The sequence below is a fragment of the Salvelinus sp. IW2-2015 genome, unplaced genomic scaffold (assembly GCF_002910315.2).
Source record: "Salvelinus sp. IW2-2015 unplaced genomic scaffold, ASM291031v2 Un_scaffold1814, whole genome shotgun sequence".
Classification (NCBI taxonomy): domain Eukaryota; kingdom Metazoa; phylum Chordata; class Actinopteri; order Salmoniformes; family Salmonidae; genus Salvelinus; species Salvelinus sp. IW2-2015.
In genome coordinates, this window is record NW_019943187.1 from 113,373 (window position 1) to 122,124 (window position 8,752).

The following is an 8,752-nucleotide window of genomic DNA, read 5'->3' on the forward strand; positions in this document are numbered from 1 at the left end:
GTTGTCCTTCTGGAAGGTTCTCCCATCTCACCAGAAGAACTCTGGAGCTCGGTCAGTGACCATTGGCCCTTTTCCCCTAATTGCTCAATTTGGCCGTGTGGAAAGCTCAAAGAAAAGTCTTGGTGGTTCCAAACTTCTTCCATTTAATGATGGAGGCCACTGTGTTCTTAAGGACCTTCAATGCTGCAGAAATGTTTTGGAACACTTCCCTCGACACAATCCTGTCTCTGAACTCTATGGACAATTCCTTCGACCTCATGGCTTGGTTTTTGATCTGACATGCACTGTCAACTGTGGAACCTTATAGACCGGTTTGTGTCTTTCCAAATCATGTCCAATCAATTAAATGTACCACAAGTAGATTCCAATCAAGTTGTATAAACATCTCAAGGATGATCAATGGAAACAGGATGCACCCGAGCTCAATATCGAGTCTCATGGCATCTTAATACTTATGTAAATAAGGTATGGTTTTTTATTTTTAATACAGTTGCAAAAATTTCCAAAAACCTGTTTTTGCTCTGTCATTATGGGGTATTGTGTGTAGATTGAGGACTATTATTATATATTTTTTAATCCATTTTAGAATAAGGCTGTAACATAACAAAATATGGAAAAAGAAGGGGTCTGAATACGTTCCGAATGCACGGTCACTGTAGGGACGACGTCGTCGATGCACTTATAGATGACGCCGGTGACTGATGTGCTATACTCCTCAATGCCATCGGATGAATCCCGGAACATATTCCAGTCTGTGCATAACAGTCCTGTAGTGTAGCATCCGCGTCATCTGACCACTTCCGTATTGAGTGAGTCACTGGTACTTCCTGCATTGGTTTATGCTTGTAAGCAGGAGGATAGAATTATGGTCAGATTTGCCAAATGGAGGGCAAGGGAGAGCTTTGTATGTGTCTCTGTGTGTGGGGTAAATGTGGTCAAGAGTTTTTTTTCCTCTGGTTGACATGCTGGTAGAAATTAGGTAAAATCGATTTAAGCTTTCTTGCATGTAAAACTCATTTAAGTTCCCCTGCATTAAAGTCCCCGGCCACTAGGAGCGCCACCTCTGGGTGAGCATTCTCTTGCTTGCTTATGGTCCTCTACAGCTCGTTGAGTGCAGTCTTAGTACCAGCATTGGTTTGTGGTGGTAAATAGACAGCTATGAAAAATAGAGATAAACTCTCCTGGTAAATAGTATGGTCTACAGTTTATCATGAGGTACTCTACCTCAGGTGAGCAACACCTTGAGACTTCCTCAATATCGCACAGCAGCTGTTATTGACAAATAGACAGACCACTTCCGCTCGTCTTACCGGAGGTAGCTGTTCTGTCTTGCCGGAAAACCCAGCCAACTGTATATTATCCATGTTGTCGTTCAATGACGACGACTCGGTGAAACATAAGACATTACAGTTAATGTCCCGTTGGTAGTATGGTCTCGAACGGAGCTCATCCAGTTTATTCTCCAGCGATTCCACGTTGGCCAACAGGTCGGATGGTATAGGCGGGTTACCCACTCTCGGATGAATTCTCACAAGGCACTCCGACTCGTCTTCATGTGGATTTGGGCCTGGTCTGGGAGCAGCAGTATATCCTTTGCGAGCGACTTGTTAAAGAACAATTATTAGTCCAATTCAAGGTGAGTAATCGCTGCTCTGATATCCAGAAGCTCTTTTTGGTCATAAGAGACACAGTTGAAGTTGGAAGTTTACATTCACCTTAGCCAAATACGTTTAAACTCAGTTTTTCACCATTTCTGACATTTAATCCTAGTAAATATTCCCTGTCTTAGGTCAGTTAGGATCACCACTTTATTTTAAGAATGTGAAATGTCAGAATAATAGTAGAGAGAATGATTTTTCAGCTTTTTTATCTTTCATCACATTCCCAGTAGGTCAGAAGTTTACATACACTCAATTAGTATTTGGTAGCATTGCCTTTAAAATTGTTTAACTTGGGTCAAACGTTTTGGGTAGCCTTCCACACGCTCCCAACTAATTGGTGGAAATTTGTGGTCCCATCCCTCTACCAGAGGCGGTGTAGACTGTCAGTCGAAGGCCTCACGTCTCGCACATCGACTTTTCTAGTTCTTGCCACACAGTTCTATAGGGATGAGGTCAGGGCGTTGTGATGCCACTCCAATATCCTTGACTTTGTTGTCCTTAAGCCATTTTGCCACAAACTTTGGAAGTAGCTTGGGGTCATTGTCCATTTGGAAGACCCATTTGCGACCAAGCTTTAACTTCCTGACTGATGCTTGAGATGTTGCTTCAATAATCCCATAATTTCCTTCTCATGATGCCATACTATTTTGTAGGACCAGTCCGCCTGCGCACGAGCCACCACAACAAGTGCTTGCTGCACCCCGTGCTTCACGGTTGGGATGGTGTTCTTCGGCTGCAAGCCTCCCTTTCCCTCCAACATAACGATGTCATTATGGGCCAAACAGTTCTATTTTTGTTTCATCAGGACATTTCTCCAAAAGTACCATCTTTGTCCCCATGTGTCAGTCGCAAACCATGCGCGCTTTTTTATGGTCGTTTTGGAGCAGCGGCCTCTCTTTTCAGGTTAGTTCGATAACTTTTACTGTGATAATAGAACTTTGTTACCTGTTTTCCTCCATCACTTCACAAGGTCCTTTGCTGTTGTTCTGGGGATTGATTTGCACTTTTCGCCACAAAGTACAGTTCATCTTGGGAAGACAAACGCGCCATTTCCGAGCATAACGGCGCGTTCCAGGTGTATACTTGCATACCATGTTAAATGGTAGGGACCCTCTGCACACATCAACAACAGTCACCCACGAAGCATCGTTACCCATCGCTCCACAAAAGCCGCGGCCCTTGCAGAGCAAGGGGAAACACTACTTCTAGGTTTCAGAGCAAGTGACGTAACTGATTGAAACGCTACTAGCGCGTACCTGCTAACTAGCTAGCCATTTCACATCCGTTACATCTGCACTTGGATTTAAAGTTAATAAATACCTTCCCGGAGCGAAGAAAACACCTCAACAACGCCATCTTTGACCTGTCCTCTGAGTGGGAGGAGCGACTTGTCCTGGAAAAGGATCAGGTCCAATCAGAGCAGTTGTCTGAGTCCCTCCAGAGATACTTTTGAAGAGGTGGGCATCTTATTAACTCTCATATTGTGAACTTTGCATATGCGTCTGCAATGGGCCTCGCGGTGCATTCTGGGCGATTCTGAGACAACGAGAGCTCTCCTTCAATTGAGCGCTAGCTCCAAAACCCAACATTAGCATGAATTTCGTCAACAAGTGGTACAACACATTTTACAAGATGTGAGATAATTAGCTGGTTCTCTGTAATGTAGTATAGCTGTGGAATTGTGACATTATGTACTTTCGACAGGTTTCTCGACTCATCTGCACATCTACCATTCAATGTTTCATTGGTATATTGTAATTACATCGCCACCATGGTCTATTTATTGCCTTAACTCCCTACTCTTACCTCATTCTCTGGTCAGTCTAAGCAATCAAGGTATAGTGAGGATGAGGGAGGTGAGGATGACAGCAGTGGTGTAGTCTACGGAGATACGGATATCACTTATTATTGATATCTACATAGCGCATTGATGTGAATCACACTGCTGCTCTCTCATTTAGCTATTTGCGCCTTATGGATTGTGGTTGTTGTGGATGGCTGTTCACAAATCTAAATGTGTATTTGAACCCAATAACGGTTGAATTCAAGAAGTTTAAGCTGCCTATCAATCATTGTTTTTGAAACCAGCGGACAGACAGTGAAAAATGCTCTCTTGCAACAGCTGCATAGTGCGGCTCCAAGCCTACGGAATAAAAGTGGGGCTTTTATTCCTCAATCTAATTCATGCTGATAAAAACAAAATAGAAGAATATAACTTATAAATGCCTCATGAGTTTAGTTCAACTGTCACACTCCATGAGAACCCAAAATATAAACTTGTTTTACTCCAATGTTTGTGTAACAGTATAACTTTAGACCGTCCCCTCGCCCCGACACGGGCGCGAACCAGGGACCTTCTGCATACATCAACAACAGTCACCCACGAAGCGTCGTTACCCATCGCTCCACAACACTCTGAACTGCCGATTGCGGCAACAAGCAGAGTTCATCTCAGCCTATGCTTCCCTCCAGTCCCTCGACTTCTTGGCACTGACGGAAACATGGATTACCACTGATAACACTGCTACGCCTACTGCTCTCTCCTCGCTCCCACGTGTTCTCGCACACCCGAGAGCTTCTGGTCAGCGGGGTGGTGGCACTGGATCCTCATCTCTCCCAAGTGGACATTCTCTCTTTCTCCCCTGACCCATCTGTCTATCGCCCTCCTTAGAATTCCATGCTGTCACAGTTACCAGCCCTTTCAAGCTTAACATCCTTATCATTTATCGCCCTCCAGGTTCCCTTGGAGAGTTCATCAATGAGCTTGACGCCGATAAGTTCCTTTCCTGAGGATGGCTCACCTCTCACAGTTCTGGGTGACTTTACCTCCCACGTCTACCTTTGACTCATTCTCTCTGCCTCCTTCTTTCCACTCCTCTCCTCTTTTGACTCACCCTCTCACCTTCTCCCCCCCTACTCACAAGGCAGGCAATACGCTTGACCTCATCTTTACTAGATGCTGTTCTTCCACTAATCTCATTGCAATTCCCCTCCAAGTCTCCGAACCACTCCTTGTATCCTTTTCCTCCTCGCTCTCATCCAACACTTCCACACACTGCCCCTACTCGGATGGTATCGCGCCGTCCCACCTTCGCTCTTCTCCCCCCGCTACCTCTCCTCTTCCATCCTATCATCTCTTCCCTGCTCAAACCTTCTCAAACCTATCTCCTGATTCTGCCTCCTCAACCCTCCTCTCCTCCCTTTCTGCATCCTTTGACTCTCTATGTCCCTATCCTCCAGGCCGGCTCGGTCCTCCCCTCGCCTCGTGGCTCGACGACTCATTGCGAGCTCACAGAACAGGGCTCCGGGCAGCCGAGCGGAAATGGAGGAAACTCGCCTCCCTGCGGACCTGGCATCCTTTCACTCCTCCTCTCTCACATTCTCCTCTTCTGTCTCTGCTGCTAAAGCCAATTTCTACCACTCTAAATTCCAAGCATCTGCCTCTAACCCTAGGAAGCTCTTTGCCACCTTCTCTCCCTCCTGAATCCTCCTCCCCTCTCCCCCTCCTCCCTCTCTGCTGATGACTTCGTCAACCATTTTGAAAAGAAGGTCGACGACATCCGATCCTCGTTTGCTAAGTCAAACGACACCGCTGGTTCTGCTCACACTGCCCTACCCGTGCTTTGACCTCTTTCTCCCCTCTCTCTCCAGATGAAATCTCGCGTCTTGTGACGGCCGCCGCCCAACAACCTGCCCGCTTGACCCTATCCCCTCCTCTCTTCTCCAGACCATTTCCGGAGACCTTCTCCCTTCCTCACCTCGCTCATCAACTCATCCTTGACCGCTGGCTAACGTCCCTTCCGTTTCAAGAGAGCGAGAGTTGCACCCCTTCTGAAAAAACCTACACTCGATCCCTCCGATGTCAACAACTACAGACCTAGATCCCTTCTTTCTTTTCTCTCCAAAACTCTTGAACGTGCCGTCCTTGGCCAGTTCTCCTGCTATCTCTCTCAGAATGACCTTCTTGATCCAAATCAGTCAGGTTTCAAGACTAGTCATTCAACTGAGACTGCTCTTCTCTGTGTCACGGAGGCGCTCCGCACTGCTAAACTAACTCTCTCTCCTCTGCTCTCATCCTTCTAGACCTATCGGCTGCCTTTGATACTGTGAACCATCAGATCCTCCTCCCACCCTCTCCGAGCTGGGCATCTCCGGCGCCCATGCTTGGATTGCGTCCTACCTGACAGTTCGCTCCTACCAGGTGGCGTGGCAAGAATCTGTCTCCGCACCACGTGCTCTCACCACTGGTGTCCCCAGGGCTCTGTTCTAGGCCCTCTCCTATTCTCGCTATACACCAAGTCACTTGGCTCTGTCATATCCTCACATGGTCTCTCCTATCATTGATAGCAGACGACACACAATTAATCTTCTCCTTCCCCCCTCTGATAACCAGGTGGTGAATCGCATCTCTGCATGTCTGGCAGACATATCAGTGTGATGACGGATCACCACCTCAAGCTGAACCTCGGCAAGACGGAGCTGCTCTCTCTCCCGGGGAAGGACTGCCCGTTCCATGATCTCGCCATCACGGTGTAACAACTCCATTGTGTCCTCCTCCCAGAGTGCTAAGACCTTGGCGTGATCCTGGACAACACCCTGTCGTTCTCAACTAACATCAAGGCGGTGACCCGTTCGGCAGGTTCATGTCTCTAACAACATTCGCAGAGTACGACCCTGCCTCACGCAGGAAGCGGCGCAGGTCCTAATCCAGCACTTGTCATCTCCCGTCTGGATTACTGCAACTCGCTGTTGGCTGGGCTCCCTGCCTGTGCCATTAAACCTACAACTCATCCAGAACGCCGCAGCCCGTCTGGTGTTAACTTTCCCAAGTTCTCTCACGTCACCCCGCTCCTCCGTCTCTCTCACTGGCTTCCAGTTGAAGCTCGCATCCGTTACAAGACCATGGTGCTTGCCTACGGAGCTGTGAGGGAACGGCACTCTCGTACCTTCAGGCTCTGATCAGGCCCTACACCCAAACAAGGGCACTGCGTTCATCCACCTCTGGCCTGCTCGCCTCCCTACCCTGAGGAAGTACAGTTCCGCGTCAGCCCAGTCAAAACTGTTCGCTGCTCTGGCACCCCAATGGTGGAACAAACTCCCTCACGACGCCAGGTCAGCGGAGTCAATCACCACCTCCGGAGACACCTGAAACCCCACCTCTTTAAGGAATACCTAGGATAGGATAAAGTAATCCTTCTACACCCCCCCCCCCCTTAAAGAGTTAGATGCACTATTGTAAAGTGGTTGTTCCACTGGATATCATAAGGAATGCACCAATTTGTAAGTCCTCTGGATAAGAGCGTCTGCTAAATGACTTAAATGTAAATGTAAATAGTCTACTGTAATCTACTGATTAATAGTCTACTGTAATCTACTGTATTATAGCCTACTGTAAACTACTGTATTTAGCCTACTGTAAACTACTGTATTATAGTCTACTGTAATCTACTGTATTATAGTCTACTGTAATCTACTGTATATGCTACTGTAATCTACTGTATTAAGCCTACTGTAAACACTGATTAAGCCTACAGTAATCTACGTATTATAGTCTACTGTAATGTACATTACTATGAGTTACTGAATCTACTGTATTATAGTCTACTGTAAACTACTGTATTATAGCCTACAGTAATCTACTGTATTATAGCATACTGTAATCTACAGTACTATAGTCTACTGTAATCTACTGTATTATAGTCTATCTGTAATAACTGTATTATAGCATACTGTAAATACTGTATTATAGCATACTGTAAATACTGTATTATAGCATACTGTAATCTACAGTACTAATAGCCTACTGCCACCTACTGTATTATACTGACTGTAATCTATAGTATTATAGCCTACTGTAATCTACTGTTAATAATACTGTACATCTATGGATTGGATTTTGCACAGAATTGATAGATTTTGTCTAATCCTGTGTGCAGGGTTGGGTATGTTACTTTAATGCCCTTAAGAGGCATTGAAGAAGAAAAAAATGTATGTATCAAAACTGAATGAGATCTATTGCAGGATAAATCATTGTTAGAGTTTACATAGCTGGCCATATAATGGATGTAAAATGTACTTTTATGGGTGGTTTGTATGGCTTCTTCTAACCCATCGTTTTTCTACTACATATAATAACTGTTAAATTAACTTTGGTTTTTAATGTAAAGATATATCAGAATTCCAGCATTCCAATAAATGTTAAACCCCTTGATCTTCAAGAACAGGACTTGGAAATATGGAAGTATAGATTAGCCAAAGTGTTTACCGAGCATGACCCCAAAACTAAGGACTTATTAGCCCAGCCCGCTCTGTTGTTTAGGATTCAGTTGTCATGGAGGAACAGATTGGGCTCATTGATTCAAGTTGAAAAATAAATGCTGTGCTCATGGAATGGTGCTTTGCGCATATGCTGCTTTTGAAATAGGCTCTTGTTTAATTTTTTGATCGTGACACTTTGATATCTTGGTAATATACAGCTGTTTAAAGCGCAAATCCACAATGAAACAATAACAAAACGGACAGCGGTAAACCGGTGAGGGATGCCTGGAGAAATGTACGACTCTCAGATTAATAGACAGACCTATGGATGCAAGGGACTGACCGCCCATGAATCACAATGCTTGTTTTAACCATGTTATGAGGCTAACAGTGTTTGTTTACATACAATGTTAACAAATGTAACGGATGTGAAATGCTAGCTAGTTAGCGGTTACGCGCTAGTAGCATTTCAATCAGTTACGTCACTTGCTCTGAAACTAGATGTAGTGTTGCCCCTTGCCTCTCAAGGGCCGCGCCTTTGTGGCGCGATGGCTAACGATGCTTCGTGGACGACCGTTGTTGATGTTGTGCAGAAGGTCCCTGGTTCGCGCCCGTGTCGGGGCGAGGGACGGTTTAAAGTTATACTGTTACATTGATGCTGTTGACCCGGATCACTGGTTGCTGCGGAAAAGGAGGAGGGTAAAGGGGGGTGAGTGTAACGGATGTGAAATGGCTAGCTAGTTAGCGGGTACGCGCTAGTAGCGTTTCAATCAGTTACGTCACTTGCTCTGACCTAGATGTAGTGTTGCCCCTTGCTCTGCAAGGCCGCGCTT